General features: G+C 39.6%; 1 long non-coding RNA gene across 1 annotated transcript in view; it reads left to right on the plus strand.

Moving 5' to 3' along the window:
• The first annotated feature begins 7,619 nt into the window (after nt 1-7,619).
• The window catches only part of LOC132022550 (uncharacterized), a 98,385-nt gene continuing 78,456 nt past the window's right edge, over nt 7,620-27,548 (plus strand). The window contains exons 1-2 of the long non-coding RNA XR_009405618.1: nt 7,620-7,702; nt 19,473-19,639. This is a non-coding gene — a long non-coding RNA (uncharacterized LOC132022550). The remainder of the gene's footprint in view (nt 7,703-19,472; nt 19,640-27,548) is intronic.

Genomic DNA, 27,548 nt, shown 5'->3' on the forward strand with positions numbered 1-27,548 from the left:
ACTTGTCTCCCTTCCTTCTTTCCTCTTTCTCCTTTTTGGAATGGGAATGTCTATCTGGCCCATTATTTTACTTTGGAAGCATGTAACTGGGTTTCACAGATTCTTAGCTGGAGAGAATTCTGCCTCAGGATGAATCATACCTCTTAAGTCTTACCAATAACTGATTTAGATGATAATTAAATGAGACTTTGGGCTTCAGATTTTAGAGTTGATGCTAGAACAAGTTAAGACTTTTGGGGTTACTGGAATAGACTGAATGTATTATATATACAAGAAGGACATGAGCTTGGGAATCCCAGTGGCAGACTAATGTAATAACTGTCAAACTCATTGAGGGCAAGAGAATATTAAAAGATGAGAGAAAAAATGTAGAAATCTAGAATTCTGCATTCTGATTGCTCGGTGAGTATCTTTAAATTCTTAACCTGCATGGAAGAAATTGAAGCTTGCAACAACAGCAGTGCATTATGGGTATGTTTCATGGAAGTATACTGATAAACTCCAATCAGAGCCTGAATTCAAAAAGTCTTGGCCCTACATCAAAGCTCTGATAAATATCCATATGCTTTAAGTTAAAACAAAATGTTTAAGTACACCTATATCAATTAAGAATGACAGTTGAGGGGCACCTGGGTGGCTCAGTGGGTTAAAGCCTCTGCCTTCGGCTCAGGTCATGATCCCAGCGTCCTGGGATAGAGCCCCAAATCGGGCTCTCTGCTCAGCGGGGTGCCTGCTTCCTCCTCTCTCTCTGCCTGCCTCTCTGCCTAGTTGTGATCTCTGTCTGTCAAATAAATAAAATATTTTTTAAAAAAAGGAATGACATTTGGCTGTTAGTATCCAAGGTCCACATTTATTGTATAATAAGTAAGTCATCCAAGGGGCTTATTTTTCTTACTGAAAACAAGGCCAGAGATAGGCAGCACAGTTATCAACAGACTCCTATATCATCTCTAGTGGCATATAAGCTGACACTTAGAGCCCTAGCCATCATAAATGAATTCCAAACAGGAAGCAAGAGAAAAAGAACAAGAAAGGTCCCTCCCATAAATCACACTCAACAGAGTCCATTTACATCTCAGTGACCTGCTCTAACTACAAAGGCAGCTGAGAAGTGTCTTTTGTTTAGTACACTGCTTATGCAGAATGAAATACCAGTTTTATTGGTAAGGATGAAAGAGAATGAATTTCTTTTCAAAAATTCAAGTATAAGTAACATATGGTATTACATTAGTTTCATGTGTGAAGAATGAAAATTATTTGGGAGACTAACAGACCCTGCCAGTGTAGAAATTTTGTAATGATTCTTTGTTTTAGTAACTTAAAACTAAATGACCAATTAACTGGCCCTAATGGCACGGAGTAGAAGAGCATGTATTCTCCAGCTTATTCAGGTGGGATATGTGGGATGCTCTGATGGGATGGGGGGGCAACCAAATGTGGGGTGACCCGATTGGGAGGAAGCCAGGGATGTGGGGGCAGTGAAAGAATTCACCCAAAGCAGAACCAAGGAGATAAAAGTTTATTGAATACACCAGAAGGGAGCAATGGGCAGAACAGTAGAGCTGACTGTGTGCAACAAGGTGGTGGTGAGGGGCTGCAGTTATAGGGCAGAGTGAGACAGTATGGGAACATATCGAATTCTCCCTTTTTAGGTAGTCTTAGGAACTGTGCCTGTTTGTGTTTGTCAGTTAGGGCCTATGGTTATTTTGAGGTCGGTTGCTTGATGAGCATGTTTGCATTCAGCTTGGTGGTCACTGTGAGCCCTTTTACCTTACTCGGGTTTCCATTATTCAAGCTTGTTGCCTAATAGCTGCCTCTACAGGATACTGCAAAGCTGACTGGAGTACCTTTTTTACCCATGTGGCATCCAAAAGGGATAGATTCAGTGAAAGTCTGAAAATATGAGACTTGAAAGTTGGTTAGAGTTTAGTGCTAGAGATGCAGATGTCCTAACCTGTGGTATGGACAGCCTGTTGGATGAACTCATAAAAAGGTAGAAAGAAGAAAGCCTAGGACATTAGCTCAAGCAATTGCAGTTAAACAGAATAAGAGTGAAGATAATAAAGAAAAACCAGAAAGGATAGAAAGTTATATCATGAAGATGAAGAAAAAAGGGAGTGACCAGCATCAAATGAGATAAAAAGGTGAATGCAGATTCATAGAGCAAGCAGTGGAAAGAGGCTGGGGAGGGTCTCACTACTCAGTATATAGACTATTTCATTTAATCCTTTTTTTTTTTTTGCTTGACCTGGTGTGCCTAAATCTCCTTTGGTTCCAACTCTCTACCAGTTCTAGGGTTAAGCTACTCACTTGGTTATTTGTCCTAAGGATGGTGACCTAGATCTAGAAGTCTAACTACTTTGTACAGATTTTCAAATGATCCTTTGGTGTTTCCTTCCACACCCTCCCATTGATGTGGTATCCACAATTTACTTACAAGTCTGTAGTATAATGTGGCATGTCTTTGTCTCCTGTTCCTAGCAAAGAGCTTATAAAAACTCTGGAATTTCCTGAGTGATAGGAGAATATTTTGCTTATTCAGGAGGCTCCACTTTTTTTTTTTAGGAGAGTGGGAGATGAGTGGTGGTGCAGAGGGAGAGAGAGAATCTTAAGTAAGCTCCATGCCCAGCCCACCTTGGGGGCTCAATCTCATCACTCTGAGATTATGACCTGAGTCGAAATGAATTCAGACACTTAACCAACTTAGCTACCCAGGTGCCCCCAAGAGGCTCCTCTTTTGAGTACACTTGAGTTCATGCTAATTTAGGGGAGGGCCCCTAAATAGACTCAGGATGGTGCTGGTGACCAGAAAGACCAAATGACTGGAGGGTTAGAACTTTTAGCCTCACCCACAGACCTCCAGGAAAGGGAGAGGGGGCATAGAGATTAAGCTCTATAAAAACTCTCAAGGAAATCTGAAGAGTTTCTGGGTTGGTGAACATCATGGAGGTGCTGGGAGGGTGGTGCGTAGAGAGCATGGAAACTCTGTGCCCCTTCCTCCCTTCTTTGTATCTTTCCATGTTTCATTGTATGCTTTATAACAAATCAATAAACATAAGTAAATATTTCCCTAAATTCTGTGACCTTTTCTATCAAATTACTAAACCAGAGAAGGGAGTCCTAGGAATTCCAATTTATGGTTATTTGGTCAGAAGTGCAAGTGACAGTTCGGACTTGCAGTTGGCATCCGAAGTGGAGGTAGTCTTGACGGCTGAGTCAGGGTTCTCTAGAGGAATAGAACCAATAGGATAGACAGATGATAGATAGATGATAGATAGATAGATAGGTAGATAGATGAGATTTGCTGTAGGAGTTGGCTCAGATGATTGTGGAGGGCAAGAAGTCTTACACTCTGCTGTCTGCAAGCTGGAGAAATAGGAAAGCTGGTGATATAATTCTGTTTGAGTCTGAAGGATGCAGAATGGCCCAGTCTGAGTACCCAGAGAGGGGGTCCCAAAGGACTAGCCAAGAGGGTCCCTGGCTTCATGCAGGATGGAAATCAAATGAGCCAGCAGAAGTGAAAGCAGAGTTTATTGAAGATGTATGTAGAGACAGTCAGATACAGACAAGAGTATCCTGGAGATTTGGTAAGGTAAGAAGCACGAGTCTTGTCTTTGGTTGTGTCCTGGAGTTTTTATTGCCCATTGTGGTCTGGTGCACAGTCTTTAACCTCTGAGATCTGATGCTGTCTTCAGGTAGGTAGTGTCAGAATTGACTTAAATTTGTAGAACACCCAGGGGTACCTGGGTGGCTCAGTGGGTTAAAGCCTCTGCCTTCAGCTCAGGTCATGATCCCAGCATCCTGGGATTAAGCCCCACATCGGGCTCTCTGCCCAGCAGGGAGCCTGTCCCCCCTCCCCCGCCTGCTTGCCTCTCTGCCTATTTGTGATATCTGTCTGTCAAAAAAATAAAGTCTTTAAAAAAAAATTTGTGGGACACCCAGTCAGTGACCACTGCAAATTGGAGAAGTGATGTGGGATAATCCCCCCACATCTGGTGTCAAAGTTATTGAGAGTAGAGTGAGAAAAACAATTTTCCTTTACAGAGCTTTCCTGGAGTTCTGAATTATGAATTACTACTATACTTCTAATTGTCATTCCCCTCTGCATTCATCTTTCTTTTTTTTTTTTTTTTAAGATTTTTATTTATTTATTTGACAGAGAGAGATCACAAGTAGGCAGAGAGGCAGGCAGAGAGAGAGAGAGGGAAGCAGGCTCCCCGCTGAGCAGAGAGCCTGATGTGGGACTTGATCCCAGGACCGTGAGATCATGACCGGAGCCGAAGGCAGCGGCTCAACCCACTGAGCCACCCAGGCGCCCTGCATTCATCTTTCTTAGTTCCAACAATTTCTTTATCCTCTTTCCTTCTTCCACTAAGAACACTCCAACATCTCTCATTCCGTTTCCCACTTTCTTAGTCCCTGTGGGTTTTTGTATTTTCTCATTTCAGTGGGGGTTCATAGGGAAACAAGACTAACATATGTTTGATTGCTCATGTTAAAAGTCACTCTGTAGAACATGTTTTCAAAATTATGAATTTTTAAAAAATCAGTTATGTGGTTATAAAATGCTTAACTGATATCCTTTTTTTCAATACAGTAGTCCTCCTTTATCCACAGTTTCACTTTCTGAGACTGCAGTTACCAAGGCAGGCCAACCTCAGGCCTAAAGCGGATGATCCTTCTCCTGATGTATAGTCAGGTCAATTGTCTAGTGCCACATCACAATACAAACATTATCCACTTCACTTCAAGTCATCACATGGGCATTTTACCATCTCACAGCCTCACAAAAAGGGTGAGTACCACTGTAAGATATTTTGAGAGAGATCAACATTCATGTAACTTTTATTACAGCATATTCTTATAATTGTTCTATCTTATTATTGCTTATTATCAGTCTCTTGCTGTGTCTAATTTATAAATTAAACTTTATCATAGCTTTGTATGCATAGGAAAAAAAAAACAGTATAGATAGGGCTTGGTACCATTGCTAATTTCAGGGATCTCCTCGGGGTCTTGAATCCGGGCCCTGCAGATAAAGGGGCAGTACTGAATCTTATTTTTCTGATTAGAAATGTTTGCTCATTGGGGCACCTGAGTGGCTCAGTCGGTTAAGCGTCTGCCTTGGGCTCAGGTCTTGACCCTAGGGTCCTTGAGATCGAGCCCTACATCAAGTTCCCTGCTCAGCAGGGAAACCACTTCTCCCTCTCCCTCTGCTGCTCCCCCTTGTGCTCTCTCTCTGTACCAAATAAAAAAATAAAATCTTTAAAAAAAAAAAAGAAACAAATGTTTGCTTATTAGAGTAACCCAGAGGATACAGAAATATCTAACAAAGGGAAGGTCTTTCACAATCATAGCCTTAGACAAAGTTACAGGTTGGTCTCTTACGTATACTACTGTTTAGTGATTCTATATTTGTAAAATATAAGATAGGAAAAAACAACAGGAACATAACACTAAAATAGTAACAGCAGTTAACTCGGGGGATTGGGATTAATGGATTTTTTCCCCCTTCTACTGATTTAGCTGTATTTTCTAATGTGCCCAAATTAACATCTAATTATTTATTTTTTGAACATTTATATTTAAAAAACCTTGAAATGTTAAGATTTAAGTCTCTTCCTCAAAATAAATGTAATTATGTTCAAACTTTTGCAATTTTTAAAAATTAAAAAAAATTTTTTATTAATATACAATGTATTATTTGCCTCAGGGGTACAGGTATGTGAATCATCAGGCTTACACACTTCACAGCACTCACCATAGCACATACCCTCCCCAATGTTCATAAAACTTTTGCAATTTTTGAAATAAAATATTTCATTTCACTTAATATTCCAAGAATAAAAAAAAATCCAAGAATAGTAAAAGGCTCTCTGATGTCTACAGATTAAAAGAATTTTAAAATTATAATAAAATTAAAGAATCAATACAATCTACCATACAGTTTCCATCACTTAATTACATAATTTGTGTTTAAGTGCTTAAGGGTTTCCTAGATGAATGAGCTCTTAATTTTCCGTTTTAACATCATTCACCAGATGGTGGTCTAGAAATCTTTGATCTGCAAGCCTTGTGGGGTTGTCAGGCCTCCAGCTGAGGTGTTACTTCCCCCAAACTTTATGTGGTTCCTGTCCACTCTCTGAGACAGAATAATTAGACGTTTAGAGTAGAGTTACTGATCAATCACCATAAAGTTAGATAATTTGCCAAAGAGAACAGCATGAATTTTACAACGCTGTTCACGGATTGTTTTTAAGATTTTATTTATTTGAGAGAGAGACAAACACAGAAATAGCGACAGAGCAAACAGAGCAGGGAGGAAAGGGTGAAGTAGGCTCCCCACTGAGCGGGGAGCCTCATGAGGGGATGGATCCCAGGACCCTGGGATCATGACCTAAGCAGAAGGTAGTAGACACTTAACAAATTGAGCCACCCAGGGTAACAAATCAGGGTATTTCTACAGGGTAATTCAGAGAGATTGCCTTAAAAAACGTCAACCTTTCCACCTAATGTCCTATTGATATCTCAAACCCAAAGATTTTGAATCGTAATCATTCAAAAATTGGTTATCAACTTTCATCCCAAACACAAGCGTAGTTCTATCTGGTTCCTACATGAGTACAGGAGCGTGTGCCTGTTCATCTCTAAGGCCTCGCCACTTAACAGCCTCTCTGGTTGGGTGTAGTAGGTCTTTCCCCTCCCCGCTTTCCCGGCCCGTGGCTAACCCATGCAGCAGCCAGTAGCTGGCCCGACCCTTCAACCTGGGCCTCGCCTTCCCTTCCTCCTCCTCCGCAGTCCCACGTCTGCAGTGGGTCCGGCCTCGGGGAGGGAGTGGTGGTGGAAAACCTCGCTTGACTCCTGCGGCCCGCTAACCTCGGGTGCGAGGAAGATTAAGACGCTCCCAATTCAAGAACAAGCATGAACCAGTCAGTCCCCTCCCACCGCCAAGGTCCCCAACCCGCGCCCCGAGTAGGGCGCGAGAGTGACAGGCCCGCGAGCGCGCTCCCGCCCGGCCTCCCGGCGCGCGCTGGGAGGAGCCTGGCCAATCAGAGCGCGCCTCGGCTCTACGCCCCCAGCTCCGCGCGCGTCCGTCTTCCCGTAAGGGCAGCTTCCTAATACAAAAGCCTGCAAGCGGACCTTCCCTTCCCTACTAGCTCTCAAGTCGTCGCCCATAGAAACGCCCTTCCCCGAGGCAGCCTTGAGACCCTCCCGAGGGAGGGAAAGCGGGTGGTGGGGGAAGGGTGGGAAGTGAGGTAGGGTTTTTCACTTTCAAGAAAACACCTTTCCCTCTTCATACTTTTCCCCTTTCGCCTCTCTAGATAGAAAGTCCCTACACCGACTTAAGTCAATAGCAAATGATGTGTTAAAAGAAAGCGGTAATTAGTTTTTCTTTCAAATGACAAGTTCTCGTGAAGTAATGCGGCCTCCGTGCATTACCCAGAATTCCCAAGGTTCCGCTTGGCGTGTTTCCGTTCTGCGTGCGCCGCAAGGCGGGGCTCCCGCGTTCTCCAGCCTTTTCACCCCGCCCAGTCCCTGCGGGTCCTCGCCCCGTGCCCGCTCCTCGCCCCGCGCCCGCGCCTCGCCCCGCGCCCCCCCCCCATCCCCCGACCCAGCCCCTCAAAGTAATAGTTCCCTTGTATTTTATGATGATAAGAAGAAAACTGCTTTCAAAAAGTGCCTGCTCCTTGCAAAACTGATAGTAAGTACATAAATGTTTATAAAAGAAAGTTGAACTCACCACTCACCCACAATCTCACCACCCAGAAATAACAGTATTAACACCCTGGTATTTAAAATTGGGAGACTTCACATAGGCACATAAAGTTTTTTTCTGTTCTGTTTTGTTTTGTTTTTAAAGACAGAAGTGTCTCCTAGCATTCCAGGTAAATTTAAATAATCATTTTTAATGGCTGTGTGGATATAATTTGTTCAACCAGTCCTTAAATTGTTGGACTTTTAGGGTATTTACAGTTTTTCACATGTAAAATAATACAAGATGTCATCAAAAGGAATGAAATCTCGCCATTCGTAATGATGTGGATGGAGCTGGAGTGTATTATGCTAAAGAAAATAAGAGAAAGACATGCCATATGATTTCACTCATATGGAATTTAAGAAACAAAACAGATGAACAAAGGAGATGGAGAGAAAAAACGGAGAGAGAGGCAAACCATAAGAGACTCTTATCTATAGAGAACAAACTGAAGGCTGCTGGAGGGAAGTAGGTGGTGGCGGATGGGCTAAATGGGTGATGGGTATTAAGGAGGGGACTTGTGGTTAAGTACTGGGTGTTAATATTTATTTATTAATTTTGAGAGAGTGTGTGTGTGTGTGCAAGCAGGATAGGAGCAGGGAGAGAGAGAGAAAGAAAAAAACTCCAAAGCAGACTCCGTGCTCAGCACAGAGTACCATGAGGGGCTTGATCTCACTACCGTGGGATCATGGCCTGATCAGGAATCAGGGGTGCTGCTAACTAAGCCATCCAGGTGCCCTTGTTTTTTTTTTGTTGTTGTTGTTTTTAGAGATTCGTTTATGACAGAGATAGTGAGAGAGGGAACACAAGCGTGGGGGAGCTGGAGAGGGAGAAGTAGCCTGCTTCTCGCTCAGAGGGGAACCCAATATGGGGCTCTATCCCAGGACGCTGGGATCATGACCAGAGTGAAAGGCAGCAGTTTAACCCACTGAGCCACCCAGGTTCCTCGCCAGGTGCCCTTGTACTGGGTGTTATATGTAAGTGATGAATCACTAAATTCTGCTTCTGAAACCAGTATTACCCTAAGTGTTAAATAACTAGAATTTAAATTAAAAAAAAAAGAATACTCATTTTAAAAACTCTTCTAGATAATTATTCTCATAGATAAATCTGTACATATTTCTGATTATTTCCTTATAATAAATTCATGGCAATATAATTACTGGATGAAAGGAATAACTCCTTTTTTTTTTAAGATTTTATTTATTTATTTGACAGGCAGAGATCACAAGTAGGCAGAGAGGCAGGCAGAGAGAGAGAGAGGTGGAAGCAGGCTCCCTGCTGAGCAGAGAGCCCGATGCCGATGCCGGACTTGATGCCAAGACTCTAAGATCATGACCTGAGCTGAAGGCAGAGGCTTTAACCCACTGAGCCACCCAGGCACCCCACAGAATACTCTCTTATAAGAAGAGTCTAGATGATGTTACCAGACTCTCCCCATGAGATATATTTATTACTTTTCTACCTGTGTCTTCAACTTCTTGCTAATCTTCAGTACTGTTAGGCTTTGAGATCTTTATCACCTTTTGAACATTTTTATCATCTTTGTCATCTTGTTTTAATTTACATTTTTGTTGACTATAAAACAACATCATTCGTATATTTATTGGCTCTGTTTTTGTGCAATTACTCCTGGTTTAAAACTGAAGTATTTACATTTAAAAATTATAAGTGTTTTTGTATATTAGGAATATTAACCTTTGAATGAAATGTAATTACAAATATTACCATATTTTTAAAGATTTTATTTATTTATTTCAGATAGAGAGAGAGAGCTTGAGAGAGCACAGGCGGTAAGGGGAGGGGTAGTGGGAGAAGGAGGTTCCCCACTGAGCAGAGAGCCTAATGTGGGGCACAATCCCAGGATCCCAGGATCATGACCTGAGTTGAAGGCAGATGCTTAACCAACTAAGCCACACGTTATTACCTTTTTTTTTTTTTTTTTTTTAAACGCAGCTACATCTTCCACCTTATAACATGGTGGGGGTTCAGTTTAGAGAATTCAACTATGGGTATTGTTTTATTTTAAAGACTTCATTTATTTGACAGGGATCAGAAGTAGTCAGAGAGGCAGGCAGAGAGAGAGAGAGAAGGAAGGAGGCTCCCTGCTGAGCAGAGAGCCCGATGCAGGGCTCCATCCCAAGACCCTGAGATCATGACCTGAGCTGAAGGCAGAGGCTTAACCCACTGAGCCACCCAGGTGCCCCATTATTACCATTTTTTAATATGGCCTATGGTGGTCATTTGCTGAAGGAGAGAAAAGTCTTGCAAAAAGGAAGAACATATAACGTCAGATGGACTAACATAGCAAAGAATACAATTCATCTCTAAGTTATTTGTATGTCAAAAGTTTAAATTAAAATGCAAAAAAATAGATCTTAAGAAAATGATACTAAAATTCACTTGAGAAAGTACAGTTGACTCTTGAATAACACAGATTTGAACTGCTTCCATCCACTTATATGTGGATTTTTTTTTGATACAGTATAGTACTGTAAATGTATTTTCCTTATGATTTCCTTAATATTTTTCTCTGGCTTACTTTATTGTACAAAATATGTGTTAGCAGTTTATGTTGTCAGTAAGATAGTCAGTTTATTATTAATAAAGATTTTTGGGGTGCCTGGGTGGCTCAATTTGTTAGGTGTCCAACTTTTGACCTCAGCTCACATCTTGATCTCAGGGTGGTGAATTTAGGCCCTCTGTTGGGCTCCACACTGGACATGGAGCCTACTTAAATAATAATAATAACAAAGTTTGGGGGGAGTCAAGAGTTATGTGTGGATTTTCTACTTGGGAGGAGTTGGTGCCCCTAATTCCTGTGTTGTTCAAGAGACAACTGTAAATCATCATCACTTTTTTTTTAAAGATTTTGTTTATTTGTCAGAGAGAGAGAGGAGAGAGTGAGGGCACAAGCAGAGGGAATGGCAGGCAGAGGGAGAAGCAGGCTCCTCACTGAGCAAGGAGCTTGATGTGCACTGATTCCAGAATCCTAGGATCATGACCTGAGCCGAACGAAGGCAGAGACTTAACAGGATGAGCCACCCATGAGTCCCTGGTCATAGCTTTCTTCTTTCTTTCTTTCTTTTTTTTTTCCTGGTTATAACTTTTTTTTCTTTTCTTTTCTCTTTTTTAATTTATTTATTTGACAGAGAGAGAGAGAGAGCACAAATAGGCATAGATTCAGGCGGCAGGGGGAGGAGGGTAAGCAGTCTCCCTGCTGAGCAGAGAGCCCAATGCGGGCTCGATACCAGGACCCTGGGACCCTGGGATCATGACCCGAGCCGAAGGCAGAGGTTTTAACCCACTGAGCCTGAGCCACTGAGGCGCCCCTCCTGGTCATAACTTTCAAAGAAACTTATTTAGAAGGGGGAGAGGGAAGTGGAGTAGAGGAGAATGGACTCTCCTGACATGATTTGTACACTAAATATAAAGATAACTAGGAATACAAGAAAAAATATGTGGTAAGGTTATATAAAGTGTATACCATAAAATTATGCACAATTTTGTACTATGTAAAAACTCAGTATATGTAGAATTAATCAGAATCAGAACCCATAGGTAAGTAAAATAAGTAGAAGTTTAAGGTGATGGGATTTTTTTAAAAAAAGATTTTGTTTATTTATTTGAGGGACACCTGGGTGGCTCAGTGGGTTAAGCCTCTGCCTTCGGCTCAGGTCATCATCTCAGGGTCCTGGGATCAAGCCCTGCATCAGGCTCTTTGCTCAACGGGGAGCCTGCTTCCCCCTCTCTTTCTGCCTGCCTCTCTGCCTACTTGTGATCTCTCTCTCTGTCAAATAAATAAATAAAATCTTTAAAAAAAATACTCAATCTTCACTATAGATTTAAAATCTGTACTGCACTGTTTCCATGTGTACTTTATTTTCTATAACATTGGTTTATTTGTTACTAGATGGCAATATTATTATTTTAATATATCTTAACATTGTTTTTAAATTTCTGGTGGGGTAAATCCCTGCTTAATAGATTCCTTTTGGGGAGTATTCTTTAAGAACTGTCTTTTAAAAATATATTTGATATGTAGAAAACTTAAAAAACATAACATGAGGAATGCCTAGGTGGCTCAGTGGGTTAAGCCTCTGCCTTCGGCTCAGGTCATGATCTCAGGGTCCTGGGACCGAGTCCCCCATCGGGCTCTCTGCTCGGTGGAGAGCCTGCTTCCTCCTCTCTCTCTGCCTGCTTCTCTGCCTACTTGTGATCTCTCTGTCAAATAAATAAAATCTTTAAAAAAAATAATAACATGAAGCAAACCACCAACCTAAGAACTACAACATTACCAGTAACTTGCATCAGTCTATGTTCTCTTCCCATTCTACTCTGTGTCATCCTTGCCATAGATAATAGATACAGTGTTTCATTGTCTCTTTCATAGTAACTTTAAACTTACTTTGTCAAATTAGAAGAGTTGTGATTTTGATTGAAATTGCATTAATTTTTTGGATTAATTTAGGGAAAATGGGCATATTATAAAAATAACTCTGTAGGGTTTTTTTTTTTTAGTGTTGTTTGTGTTTTTTAATCTACAGAACTCGATTGTTACCACCCTCATTTCACAGATGAGGAAACTCATGCATAGATTACTTGTTGAGGTCAGGAAACAGAGCCTGTGCTTTTTACCTCTATGTCATATTGCCTCTCCACAATATGGAATCTGCTCATCTGTAACAGACATGTCCTTCAACTTGTCTGCACTACTCCCCCATGTCCCAGAATGCATCTTTCTTTATCTTCTGTGAATGAGTAGATGTCTACTTGACCCTCCCCTCCTCTGCTATAGCTGATTAGACTAGCAGGTTGGTAGAAAGCTGGTCCAATCAGATTGTTTCTCCCAGAAATTTGCAATTAGTCTTACCTGGTCTCTTGACCTAGAAAATGATGACACAAAGGTAAAGCAGGGAGAGAGGTTTGACCCACAGATAGGTAGCGTAGAGAAAGTGGGCCCTGAGAGGCAGGAAAGAAGCAGAGCTAAGAAGCCAGAAGAGGGTGGCAGGGCAGCTGCCTGAGATTCTGGGGCTTTCCATGGCCTGGTTTGCCCCTACTAAGACCTTGTTACCCTTTCTGCTCTTGGGGATCTATTCAAGATACCTCTCTTCCTTCAAATAAACTTCTTTCACTTTAAATTCACCTGATTACTTTTCCTTTTGAAACCAATTATGCCATCTAAAAACACAGCCCCTTGATTTACCCATTTTCTTTTGGTTTCTCAGTAGCATTTTCTTTACATAAGTCCTGCACATTTCAGACGTTAAGCGTCTGCCTTCAGCTCAGGTCATGACAGGGTCCTGGAATCAAGCCCCACATCAGGCTCCCTGCTTAGTGGAAAGCCTGCTTCTCCCTCTCCCTCTCCCACTGCCCCTGCTTGTGTTCCCTCTCTCCCTGAGTCTCTGTCAAATAAATAAATAAAATATTTTTTTAAAATCCTGCATATTTCTTGTTCAGTTCATTCCTAAATATATTTTAGTTGTTTTTTGCTCTTTATAATGATAATATGTTTACTGTTGTTCCTTTTACATCTTAATCTATAAAAATTTTACTTTCATCAGCTGAGACTGCTAGATGTCAGTGGTTTGTAAATGTGAATTAGTCTTTTAAATGCATTTTGAAATAGTGTTCCTACTAAATATATTTTTTAGTTCTATACTTTAAATTGTTCTGCTTATGATTCATGTGAGGATGATGATGATTCATCTGATGGAAATGAGCCACAAGGATCCCAAGAAGTATAGCATTTCCTGTAAACTGATTTGAAAAGTCTCACATGTGAATAAGAAACATGGAGTTTTCAACAATGTTTAGCTGATATTAAAACAGATAAAACAAGGAAAGCACTTTTCAATAAGACCACTTTTCAGATACAAAATAATAAATATAGGGCATTATTTGGGTACATATTTTGAATATAGTAGATAAAAAAATAGAGAGTAAGAGAAATCGATATCTCATACTTAATATAGGCATTCTCCTTTATCTAAAACCCTTGGGCCAGATGTGTTTCAGAACTCAGAATTGTTAGATTTTAGGCTTGAATATAATGCACATACCATATTTTCTGTAATACCTCAGTGGGTGCGGAGTAGCATCTTATAATGAAACATATTAATAGTCATGCCAATAAGAATGCATTAGTATTAACCCTAAGTATGATAAAATAAAGGCTATATAATCTATATAATATCTGCATATATATAGATTATATATCAGGTCAGATTTTCTGCTAAATGAGTTTGCCTTAGCCTTATGAAAAACTTTAGGTTTCTAAAGCTTTTCTGGATTTTGGAATTTCAGGTAATGATTTATAGACCTATGCAAGCAAATATGTTCAGATTTCAACAACTGGCCAGCTCTTGGGGTCAGTGAAAGTCTTCTTTGAAGTCCTGGCTGTGTTAGATAGTCCTGTGATTTGGGATGTTTAGTCTGAAGGCAAAGAAGTACATTTTTAGAAGAACAAAATAGATTTTGAAATAATTATTGAAAAAGTAATGGGTAAAATATCTTAACTTATATTCTTTTTTTCCCTAAGATTTTGCTTATTTATTTGAGAAAGAGAGAGAGAGAAGAGGGAGAGTGGAAGATGAAGAGAGAAAATCTTTTTTTTTTTTTAATATTTTATTTATTTATTTGTCAGAGAGAAGGAGAGAGAGAGAGAGAGAGAGCACACAAGCAGGCAGAGAGGCAGGCAGAGGCAGAGAGAGAAGCAGGCTCCCTGCCTAGCAAGGAGCCCATGCGGGACTCGATCCCAGGACTTTGGGATCATGACCTGAGCCGAAGGTAGTAGCTTAACCCACTGAGCCACACAGGCATCCCAAGAGAGAAAATCTTAAGCAGACTTTGTGCTAAGCCCAGAGCTTAGAGCCTAGAGTAGGACTCCATCCCAGGATCCTCAGATCATAACCTGAGCCAAAACTAAGAGTCAGACACTCATTGCTCAACCAACTGAGCCACCCAGATGGCCCATTAACTTGCATGCTTGAGCTTTGTCATCAGTCATTATTTCAGTGTGTGATGTTTTAGTTGAAAACAATTGCAACAAGCACTAACAGTTCCTAGAAAATCTTAACTTAAAAAATTGCTGTATTTTTCCTTCAACTTATCAATGAAGGGATCCTTTGTTTTTTTTTTTTTTAATTTAAAAAAAAAAATTTTCAGTGTTCCAAGAATTGAAGGGATCCTTGATGTTTTTATTTCTACCACATAGACTCCTTTCCTTCTAAATATCCTCTGACTGTGATGGTACTGTTTCAGTTGACTCTTTTAAAGTACCCAGATTAAGTAACCTATTCAGTCATCATATACATTGAGTGCCTACTCTGTGTCAAACAGTGCGAGGTGCTGAGGATACAGGCTGGTAGTAGAGAAGCACACATAACTAGGATACTGTAATATCGTGAGATAAATGATGTGATAGGGTAAGTAGAGTGTACTATAGAACACCCTGTTCTGGGGTAAGAGAAGGACTGAAGGTTAAGTAAAATACTAGGCAAGTGAATGGGGGAGGGAAATAAAAAATGTTCTAACAGGTCTGATTTTCAAAGTATGATTGATTCATGGACCAGCAACATCAACATTCACCTGGGAACTTGTCAAAAATTCAGGTTCTTAGGCCCTATCACAGAACTACTTAATAAAAAACTTAGGGTAAAAGCTAACAATCGATGTTTTAATAAGCCTGACCATCTAGGGCACCTGGGTGGCTCAGTTGGTTAAGCCTCCAACTCTTGGTTTCAGTTCAGGTCATAATCTCTGGGTCCTGAGATCAAGTGCCCCATCAGGCTCCATCCTCAGTGTGGACAATCTCTCTACTTGAGATTGTCTCCCTCTCCCTCTGTCCCTACCCCTGCCTGCTTGCTTGCTTTCTCTCTCTCTCTCTCTCTCTCTCTCTCTCACACACACACACTCATTCCCTCTCAAATAAGTAAATTCTTAAAACAAAAACAAAAACCTGACCATCCAAGTGATTCTCAAGTACACCAAAGTTTGAGAACCCACTGTTCTAAACAGCAAATGTGATAAAACAAGAGTGTATAGGCAATCTCGTCATAAATGAGGTCTGTATGGGATTTGGGTAGCAGAATAGGGGGTGTCATGGAAGTGCCAGATGAGATTGCAAAGGTGAGCATGTTTCATTTGGGGTCTTTTAGGCCATGTTAAGGAGTTTGGACTTCATTTATTCAACAAATATTTATACTATTCTACATTAAGAGTATAATGTGCAAAATGGATTCCCTGCTGTCAGGGAACTTAGCAATAAATATATATGTTAGGTGGTAAAAAAAAAAAAAAAATGCTATGACACAACAACTTGGATGAATCTCCAGAGAATTATGCTGACTAGAAAAAGGCAATCCCGAAAGGTTAATACTGTATAATTCCATTTATGTAACATTCTTGAAATAACAAAACTATAGAAATGGAGAACAGATTAGTGGTTGCCAGGGGTTACAGCTGCGGTGGAGGTTGGAGGGAAGTGGGTGTGGCTATAAAAGAGTGACACAAGCCCTGTGGTGATGGAACTGTGGAAATGTTCTGTATCAATGTCAGTATCCTAGTCGGGGATATTGTACTATAGCTTTATAAAATGTGACCATTGGAGGAAACTGAGTAAAGAATATGCAGAATCTATCTGTATTATTTCTTACAACTGTCTATGAATCTACAATGTTTCAAAATAAAGTTGTTGGGTTTTTTTAAAGATTTTATTTATTTATTTGACAGAGACAGAGCATACAAGCAGGGAAGCAACAGGCAGAGGGAGAGGGAGAAGCAGTCCCCTCACTGAGCAGAGAGCCTGACACAGGTCTTGATTCCAGGACCCTGGGATCAAGACCTGATCCTAAGGCAGATGCTAAACCAACTGAGCCATCCAGGTGCCCCAAGAAAGTGCTTTTTTTTAGTGTTATAAATATAAATCGGGATAGGGGACTGAAAGAGATGAGAGGATTTATCTTACTTGGGATATTTAGGAAAAGCCTAGCTGATAAAGGAAGTTAGAGAATAACATATGAATATCTGGAAAATATTCAAAGTATAAAGGCCGTGAGAATATGCTTGATATGGGTAAGAAACAGCAAGGACACCATTGTGGATAGAGTGGGGTAAGCAAGAAGAAGAGCAATGGGAAATGAAATCAGAGAGTTGATATAGATGGTGGTTGTAGAGACAGATCAGATACGGGCTTATAGATCACAATTAAAGACTTTTCATTCTGAGTAAAATGGGAAGCTATAGAAGAGTTTTAAGCAGAAAAGTAACAATCGAATTTACATTTTTTAAAAATTTATTTGAGAGGGAGAAAGAGAGAGGGTGAAGCAGGCTCCCTGCTTATCAAGGAACCTGATGCGGGACTCCATCCCAGGACCCTGGGATCAGGACCTGAGCCAAAGGCAGATGCTTAACTGACTGAGCCACCCAGGTGCCCTCAAATTTACTTTTTTTTTTTTTTAAGATAGATTTATTTATTTATTTATTTATTTATTTATTTATTTGATGAGAGAGATCACAAGTAGTCAGAGAGGCAGGCAGAGTGAGGGGTGAAGCAGGCTCACCGCCGAGCAGAGAGCCTGATGCAGGGCTCGATCCCAGGATCCCGGGATCATAATCTGAGCCAAAGGTAGAGGCTTTAACCCACTGAGCCACCCAGGCACCCCATCAAATTTACATTTTAAAAATATCAATTCACTAAGTAAAAAACTGAGTGGCGGGAACATGAGATTATGGGGGTTTGGACTAAGGGGGCAGAAGGTTAGTGGTTTAGTTTTGGGCTTGTTGAGATGCCTACAGATATCTCAGTGGCGATATTATATAGCCTATTGGACATATAAACGTGTCTGGAGTTTGGGTGGGAGTTCGGCTAGATATATGAATTTAGCAGGCAATAGCATATAGGTATTTAAAGTTATGGTCTGGTGCTCGCTTCGGCAGCACATATACTAAAGTTATGGTCTGGATGAGAACTCCAACAAATGTGTGTGTATATAGATTGGGAAGAGAAGAAGATATCTACTTTTTTTTTTTCAAGATTTTATTTATTTATTTGACAGACAGAGATCACAAGTAGGCAGAGAGGCAGGCAGAGAGAGAGAGGGAAGCAGACACCCTGCCGAGCAGAGAGCCCGATGCGGGACTCGATCCCAGGACCCTGGGATCATGACCTGAGCCAAAGGCAGCGGCTTAACCCACTGAACCACCCAGGTGTCCCAGAGGATATCTACTTTTTAAAGGTTGGGAAGATAAAGGAGAACTCAACAAAGAAGGCAGAGAAGAAAATTGAGATAGGAAAAAAACTGCGGGTGGGGGCTATCTTGGTATTTCAGGAAGAAAAGAACAACTAATAGAATGAAGAAAGAACTGAGATTTATCCTTTAGATTTGACTGCACGGAGGTCACTAGTGATTTTGGTAAGTGCAGTTTTGATGACAATAGGAGGAAGACCTGATTGGAGTGAGCTCAAGAGAGAAAGGAGAGTCACTAGAAATTAAGTATAGGCAGTTCTTTGGAAGAATTTTGATCACAGGAAAGGAGGTGCAAAGAGAAAGTAGCTTTATCCTATGTACAAGGTGGGAGTTAATGAGCTCCTTGTGTCCCCCCCCCCTTTCAAGGACAGTTTAAAGCATTTGATATGACTAGGCACCTGGCTGGCTCAATAGAAAGAGCATGTGACTCTTGATCTTGGTGGTCATGAGTGTGAGCCCCATATTGGGTGTAGAGATTACTAAAAAACTAAATAAACTTCAAAAGTAATACATACATACATACATAAAACACTTGATATGACTGCTTCGTTAATGTGTCTTTATTAGCTATTACGTTGGGAGAGATTATGCTAGCTAACATCTTTATGTACAGTGAAACAATGTCATTGAAAGTCAGTAACTCACTAAAGACTATTGGATATCAGATTTTGGTTGTCTGCTTTAAGCAGTAAGATTTGTTCTTTATCTGTGAGTGTTCATATAATATACATTTATACATATATGTATATACACATTAAATATATGTACTATATAGGTATAGTGTGTGTGTGTGTGTGTCTATGGATACAAATACACATATATTTGCCAAAAAAGATATTTATAGTCCCTTTCATGTAGGTTAGACTTAAAATACTCCTTGGTTCCAGAGAGAAATAGAGAAGTGGAACCAATTTTAGTGAATTTTTTTTTTCTTAGAAAGGAAGAGAGAGAAGGGGGGTGGGGGAGGAGAGGCAGAGGGAGGGAGAGAATCTTAAATGGGCTCCACACCTGACTCAGAGCTTGATCTCACAACTCTGAGATCATGGCCTGAGTGGAAATCAAGAATCAGACACTTAATCAACTGAGTCCCAGTAGGTGTTTTCTAAATTACATCATTGTATTATTGGTTAGGATTCTGCTTTTAATGGACTAGTCTCTAAAAAGGTACAGACATAAAAACTAGAGGTAGGAGGAAGGGAAGGAGGGATGCTGTGGGAGGAAGGGAGGATCATTCTCTTGTGAGGCAGGAGTTTTGGACATTTCTGCCATGTGGGCTGAATAGTATATAAGCCAGTTTTCAGAGAAAATAGTTATATGTAACATTTACCAAAAATGTACTGTCAAACTACAAGGCTCTGTGCAGAGAGGTAACCTACCCAAAGCCCTACAGCCTATAAGAAGTAGAATCAGGATTTGAACACAGGCAGTCTAGGTCAGGAACCTAAGAGTTTCTCCATCACTCTCAGCAGATAAACAGAAACCAATGGCAGCAGTACTGCTTAAAATTGCCTAAGCGGGAAGCAAAAAGGGAAGTAATCATAAAGACAGCAAACCTGGGTGCCTCCTGGGATTCAAGAGCAGGACCCGGACAAAATCTCTGGAAGGACTGAGTTGGTGATTCATCAGGAAGCAGGTAGGATGTTCTAATTCCCAAATGGCAGACTCCATATGTACTTCAAGCGATATATGTTTTGGGTTTCTACAAATAAAATGTTTTATCTTCAATTAAGTTCTTTTCCATAACTGTATAACAGCATACACCAGGCAAAATAACATATAAAAGCATAGCCTTCCATCAAGTGTAAGAGAAGCAGCACAGTACTGTCTTAGGTCCCCAAAGATTTGGGTTTTTTTCATTCATACGTGCTCATGGAAACTTTTGGGAGTGATGGATATGTTTGATATATTTAATGCCTTGATTGTGGTGTTAGTTTCACAGATGTGTACATATGTCAGAACTTAATGCTTTAAATATGTGCAGTTTACTGTAAATCATTTTTACCTCACCAAAGTTGTTTAAAATAGTGACTGAGTGCCCACAGGATTGCTGGCATCAGGCTATAGAGAGAATATAGGCAGAACCCCATCCCTCAAAGGACTTTTACTCAAGTGTGGGGCCCAGGCATGGAAGCACACAAGTCACAGAGGAACAGAGAGAGGCTGTAACACAGAGAATCATGTGCTTTGCCTCCATTTCCTTATTACATCTGCTCCCCTACCTCAAAGGATATAGTAAAAATCCAATGAAAGCACTTTGTGACAAATGCTATAAAAATATAAAGGGGTTGTTTTCAAAACGGGATGATTTTTTTAAGATTTTACTTATTTATTTGACAGAACACAAGCAGGGAGAAAGACAGGCAAAGGGAGAGGGAGAAACAGGCTTTCTGCAGAGTGGGGAGCCTGATGCGGGGCTCAGTCCCAGGACCCTGGAATCATGACCTGAGCCAAAGACAGATGCTTAGCCCACTGAGCCACCCAGACACCCCAGAAACCAAGATGATTCCAGTTTAAACAACTTATTTAGAATCCTTGATGAGCCATTTTTCAAATAATGCCAATATAAAGTAATTACTAAAGGTGTTATATCTACACACAAAGTAATAAAAGTCAGACTTGACTTTGCCATTATTATCATGGTAATTTCATTTGTGTGACTTTAGGTAAGTGACTTCTTCTCTAAGCCAATCTATAAAATGGAAATATTAAAATTGACCTCCAGGGTAGTTGTGAGAATTAAATGAAAGAAAATATGTTAACTGTTTAATATGGAGCAATAATGAAAAGTACACCTGATTTGAATTTTTTAAAGGAAAGCTATTTATTCCTTTTGAACTAGTTCACATCTAACATTTTCTCTTTCATTAAGCTATTTGTACACATAGGGAATTTTTCATAATAAGTTTCACCCCATAACAATATCACAGTAATTCCAAATTTGTTTCTGTCTTACTGTAGTTGTAGGTTGGAGGATAGAAAAGATAATGAGTTGGATAAATTTGGTTGTCACCCTGCAGTCCTTGAGTAATTCAGTCTATTTTTATCCCACTTTGATGGCTCCAAATAATTATGGGATGATAGTTTTGCATGACCTGTTTGAGGTTTATTTGGTCCCTTTGATTGTTGCCTTTGATAGTGGAAGAAATACTGATAAGGTCAGTTGGGGTGAAGAAATAATGTATACTCAACTCAGGCCATAAGTTCCTCCTACTTCAGTGGCTGATCCGTAAAATGAGGTAAGGAATACAATTTTATTTTTATTTTTATTTTCTTTATTTAAATTCAATTAGCCAACATATGGTACATCATTAGTTTCAGATGTAGTATTCAGTAATTCATCAGTTGCATATAACACTGCAATTTTACTTTATTTTTTTTTAAAGATTTTATTTATTCGATAGATCACAAGTAGGCAGAGAGGCAGGCAGAGAGAAAGGGGGAAGCAGGCTCCCTGCTGAGCAGAGAACCTGATGTGGGGCTCGATCCCAGGACCCTGAGATCATGACCCGAGCCGAAGGCAGCGGCTTAACCCACTGAGCCACCCAGGCGCCCCTGCAATTTTATTTTTAAACTTTTTTTCTATGGACTTTTTTTTAGTTGAGGTATAGTTGACATACAATGTTATATTAGTTTCAGGCATACAGCATAGTGACTTAACAATTCTATACACATTAAGCTATGCTCACTAAGGTAAGTGTAGTTACAATACAACATTATTATAATATTATTGGTGGTATTCATCATGCTGTACTTTCCATCCCCATAACTTACTTATTTTATAACTGGAAGTTTGTAACTCTTAATCCCCATTACCCATCCCCCTAAACTCTTCCCCTCTGGCAGCCACCAGATTATTCTCTGTATTTATGATTCTGTTTCTGTTTGTTCATTTGTTTTGTTTTTTAGATTCCACATAAAAGTGAAGTCATATGGTATTTGTCCTTCTCTGATTTATTTCACTTAGCATAATACTCTCTAGGTCCATCCTTCTTATCCTGAACGACAAGATTTCATTCTTTTTTATTTTATTTTATTTTATTTATTTGATAGAGATTATAAGTAGTCAGAGAGGCAGGCAGGGAGAGAAGAGGAAGCAGGCTCCCTGCTGAGCAGAGAGCCCAATGTGGGACTCCATCCCAGGACCCTGAGTCCATGACCTGAGCCGAAGGTAGAGACTTTAACCCACTGAGACACCCAAGCACCCCAATTTCATTCTTTTTTTATGGCTGAGTAATATTCCATTAAATATAATCCTATATATGTATTACATCTTCTTTATCCATTTATCTATTGATGGACAGTTAGGTTGCTTCAAAGTCTTTGTTCATGCTGTTTCCTCTGCCTGGAATGCCCTTCTCCTTGAATGATTAGCATCCTTTTGATTCAGGTTTTGATTTATCTCCTTATTCATTTACTGAATGCCTGCTACATTCCAGGCATGTTTTGGATGCTAAGGAGAGAGCAGTGAAGCAAAGATCCCTGCCCTCAGAAACCTCCCCTAATTACCCAAATGAAGCCCTCTTCCCTGTAATATCCTCCTTCCATCCTTGTTTGTGTCCCTTTTTAGTACTCACTACAGTTTGCAACTATTTTACTACTTTGCTTGTCTGCCTTCTCCCTCAACTGAAATACAAGCTCCATGATGGCTGGGGCCTCATCCATTTGCTATTGTATCCCCCATGCCTGGGATGTGGTAGGTCTCAATAGACACTAAATGAGGAATCATCAGCATCTGAAGAAATTTTACAATGACATCTGCTAAGAACTAAAGCTAAAGAAGATGTGAATTATGTTTAGTGCAGATTCAATATAGAAAATGAGTAGTTTAAAAAAATGAGTAATCTATAGCAAAGTCCTAGCTCATAATAAACACCTATCAAGATAATATTTGAATATATAAATGAATGAATAAGTTTGAATTTATTGCCATAAGTCCCAAATGGGACATTTGTAATAACTTGAATACCGACCAATATTTTTTTTTCATCTCACCTGATTCTATCTCATTTAATGTTCAAATTCTCGGCCAAGGAGCCAGCAAGTGCAATAATTCCCTTTAATAAACACGTAAATTTCTTTTCTTTTCTTTTTTTTTTTAAGATTTTATTTATTTATTTGACAGAGAGAGATCACAGGTAGGTAGAGAGGCTGGCAGAGAGAGAGAGAGGGAAGCAGGCTCCCTGCTGAGCAGAGAGCCTGATGTAGGACTCGATCCCAGGACTCTGAGATCATGACCTGAGCTGAAGGCAGTGGCTTAACCTACTGAGCCACCCAGGCGCCCAGTAAATTTATTTTCTATGGTACTTTTTTTTTTTTAGATTTTATTTTAAGGTTATCTCTACATCCAATGTGGGGCTGGAATTTACAACCCTGAGATCAAGAGTCACATGGTCCACCAACTGAGCTAGCCAGGTGTCCCTTCTATGTTTGTTTGTTTGTTAAGTAGGCTCTACTGGGTGATGGACACTGGGGAGGGTTTGTATTGTAATGAGCACTGATATTATATAAGACTGATGAATCACAGACCTGTACCCCTGAAGCCAATAATACATTATATGTTAATTAATTTAAATTTTTTTAAAAAGTAAAAAAAAGAAGAAAGTAGGCTGTATGTTTACTTACGTGTGGAGTCCAACTTAGGACTTGTACTCATGACCCTGAGGTCAAGACCTGAGCTGAAATCAAGAGTAGGATGCTTAACTGACTGAGTCACCCAGGTGACCTGAAAATCACCATTTTACAGCTATCTTAGTGATAACTGATTCAGACTATATTCAAGGATACTAAGGCAATTGGGCAAAAGACTCGAGCACAGAATATTCACACAATCTTACTTTTATTCCACTGATCAGGTATTAATTAATTAGCACATATAAAGATCAAGAGATAAAAGAATCATCAAAGTTTTGTGGAAAACTAACCCCCACGTAAGAAAAACAATGAATTTGCGGCACCTGGGTGGCTCAGTTGGTTAAGCATCTGCCTTCAGCTCAGGTCCTGATCCCAGGGTCCTGGGATTGAGTCCTGTGTCTCTGCTAAATGGGGAGCTTGCTTCTCCCTCTCTCTCTGCCTGCTGCTCTCCCTGCTTGTGTTCTCTCTCTTTTTCTCACTCTGTCAAATAAGTAAAAATCTTTAAAAAAAAAAAAAGGCACTGAATTCAACAAATGGAACTAAACTCTCAAGAGAGTTGATAAAGCAAATGAAAGGACTCTGGGTGAAGAAATGAAATTAGTATTTTTAGTGTGTTGTGAAAGGATTCTGTAACCACATCAAAGAGTCAGTTTGAAATCTAGGAAATTAAATTTTTGGTCTTTGAAATAAATCAATAGAAGGTTTATTAATAGAAGAGAGATGACTAAAGAATAAATTAATGAGTAGAAGGTAGAGGAGAAGGAATTCTCCTTCAGTGCATTTCAAAATAGATCTGAAAGTTTAAATATTCATATATAGAAACACTAGAAAAGAGAAAGGAGAGCATGTAGAGGAGAAAAAAAAGTAATGATAAAAGTAGATTGCTCTGAGTTTAAGAAAGATACAAGTCAGGGGCTAAGAGGATGGGCAAACTGGATGAAGGGGAATGGGAGAAACAGGTCTCCAGTCATGGAATGAAAAAGTCTTGGTGATAAAAGGTACAGCATAGGGCATATAGTCAGTGGCATTATAACGATGTTGTATGGTGACAGATGGTAGCTACACTTGTGGTGAGCGTAGTATAAGGTATAGACTTGTCAAATCACTCTGTTGTACTCTTGAAACTAATGTAACATTGCATGTCAAACTATTTCAGTGAAAAAAAGAAAAGCTACAAATCTTCAAATTGAAAATGTTAACCAAGATGAATGAAATAGAACCAACACCTAGACTTGTCATAGTGAAATTTTAGAAAACTAAGAATAGAGATCAAATCCTAAAAGCTTCCCAAGGGGTAAACAGGTTAAGCTTAGAGGAATGCAAATCATGGCATCAGGTTTCTCAGGTTTCTCCTACAGATCTTTGTTGAAATAATTAGTTGGGAATGTACTTTATCAAAGTGAACAATGAATCCAAGAAAAAGGAAGATGTAGGATTGTGAAAGGGAGAGTGGGTAGGCTTGAGGTACAGTGTGTTCTGAGTTACTGCTAATTACCCTGTATCCAGAACCTCCAAGGCCACATCAAATAGGACACATTCCAATCCTAGATGATACTTGGGATTTTCATCACCAAAAAGTTTCTCTTTTATAAAGATTATTAGGGGGTCGCCTGGGTGGCTCAGTGGTTTAAGCCGCTGCCTTCGGCTCAGGTCATGATCTCAGGGTCCTGGGATCGGGTCCCGCATCGGGCTCTCTGCTCTGCAAGGAGCCTGCTTCCCTCTCTCTCTCTCTCTGCCTGCCTCTCCATCTACTTGTGATTTCTCTCTGTCAAATAAATAAATAAAATCTTTAAAAAAAAAATAAAGATTATTAGGAATTTTGCTGGGTGTAAAGGACTCTTCCAACTTAGAACGAAACTTGAATATGGCTTTACTCTATTGTTTCTTGTAGGATTAGAATTAAGGTCACGTTTGCTGTGAAAATAATTATTTGATATTGTACCCATCACTGTATTTTGCCATTTGTAAAAGTTTGCATTAAAAGGTTGTTCTTTTGGGACAACATAGGAAAAACGCTTTATTTCTTTTGGGTTGTTCTTTTGGGAGCCACTTTGGTGGCTCAGTGGGTTAAGCCTCTGCCTTCTGCTCAGGTCATGATCTCAGGGTCCTGGGATTGAGCCCTGTGTCAGCCTCTCTGCTCAGCGGGAAGCCTGTTTCTACCTCTCTCTCTGCCTGCCTCTCTGCCTACTTGTGATCTCTCTCTCTGTCAATTAAATAAATAAAATCTTAAAAAAGAAAAAGGCTGTTCTTTCTTAAGAGGCATATAAAGTTGGGAACTGGTATAGCAAAGTGTTCTGTGAAGTCAGACCTATCTGGGTTTGAATTACAACTCCGTGATTTCATCTTGAGTAAAACCCTTTCTGAACCTTGGTTTATTCACGTATAACAGTCATAAGATCTCCCTCTCACGTTTGTGTAAGTATTTAAGAAGTTAAAATATGTAAAGTAGTATAGTGTGCCAAGAATTTCAACCCTTGTTGCTCATTAGAATCATTGGTGGGGCTTTTAGAAACTATAGATATTCAAGCCTCGCCCCTAGAGATTTAGTTTCAGTAGGTTTCAGGTTGGTATATTTTACATTTTCAAAAACTTGAAGTGTAATTAATATGCAGTGTTATATTATTGGTCTCAGGTATATAATGATTTAATAATTGTATACATTCTATACATGCTCAGCGCTCATCACAATAAGTGTACTCTTAATTCTCTTTATCTATTTCACTCATTCCCCCACCAACCTCCCCTCTGGCAACCACCAGTTTGTTCTATGTATTGAAGAGTCTGTTTTTTAATCTCTTTTTTCTTTGTTTTCATAAATTCCACATATGAGTGAAGTTATATGGTATTTGTCTTTTTCTGTCTGACTTATTTCACTTAGCATAATACCCTTTAGGTCATATTGTTGCAAATGGCAAAATCTTATTCTTTTTTATGGCGAGGCAATATTCCATTTTATGTGTATACCACAACTTCTTTATTCATCTGTGAATGGATACTTGGATTCCTTCCATAACATGCCTATTGTAAATAATGCTGCAATAAACATAGAAATACTTATATCTTTTTGAATTGACGTTTTCATTTTCCTTGGGTAAATACCTAGTAGTGGAATTACTGGATCATATGGTAATTCTATTTTTAATATTTTGAGCAATCTCCATGCCATTTTCTATAGTGACTGCACCAATTTCATTCCCACGAACAGTGCACGAAGGGCCATTTTTTCCACATCCTTGTCAACACTTGTTATTTCTTGTCTTTTTGATTTTAGCTATTCTGAGAGGTACCAGCTGTTATCTCATTGTGGTTTTGATTTGCCTTTCCTTGGTAATTACTGATATTGAACATCTTTTCATGTGTCTGTCAGTCATTTGTATGTCTTCTTTAGAAAAAAATATTTATTGAGGTCCTCTGCCCATTTTATTAATTGGATTTTTTTGGCATTGAGTTGTAGAAGTTCTTTATATATTTTGGATGTTAACCCTTTACAGATATATCATTTGCAAATATCTTCTCCAATTCAGTAAGATGCTTATTGTTTTGATGATGGTTTCCTTTGCTGGGCAGAAACTTCTTATTTTGATGTAGTCCCAATAGTTTAATTTTACTTTTATTTCCCTTGCCCTAAGGCCCATGTCCAAGAGACTACTGCCTATGTTTTCTTTGAGGAATTTTATGGCTTCAGGTCTCACATTTAGGTTTTTAATCCATTTTGAGTTTACTTTTTGTTTGCTAAATTTTAAAAGCTTCCTGAGTGATTCTAAAGTATTGACAAGGTTGAGAAAAATTGACAAGTACATATATGGCTCACATAAAGTAAGCACCTAATAAATGGTAACTTTTTAAAAAATTGGGGAAAATGTAATAGAAAGCTTCTAGACAGAGGTGGATTTAATTTGAAGCAAATTAGG

The sequence above is a fragment of the Mustela nigripes genome, chromosome 7 (assembly GCF_022355385.1).
Source record: "Mustela nigripes isolate SB6536 chromosome 7, MUSNIG.SB6536, whole genome shotgun sequence".
NCBI classification, from domain to species: Eukaryota; Metazoa; Chordata; class Mammalia; order Carnivora; family Mustelidae; genus Mustela; species Mustela nigripes.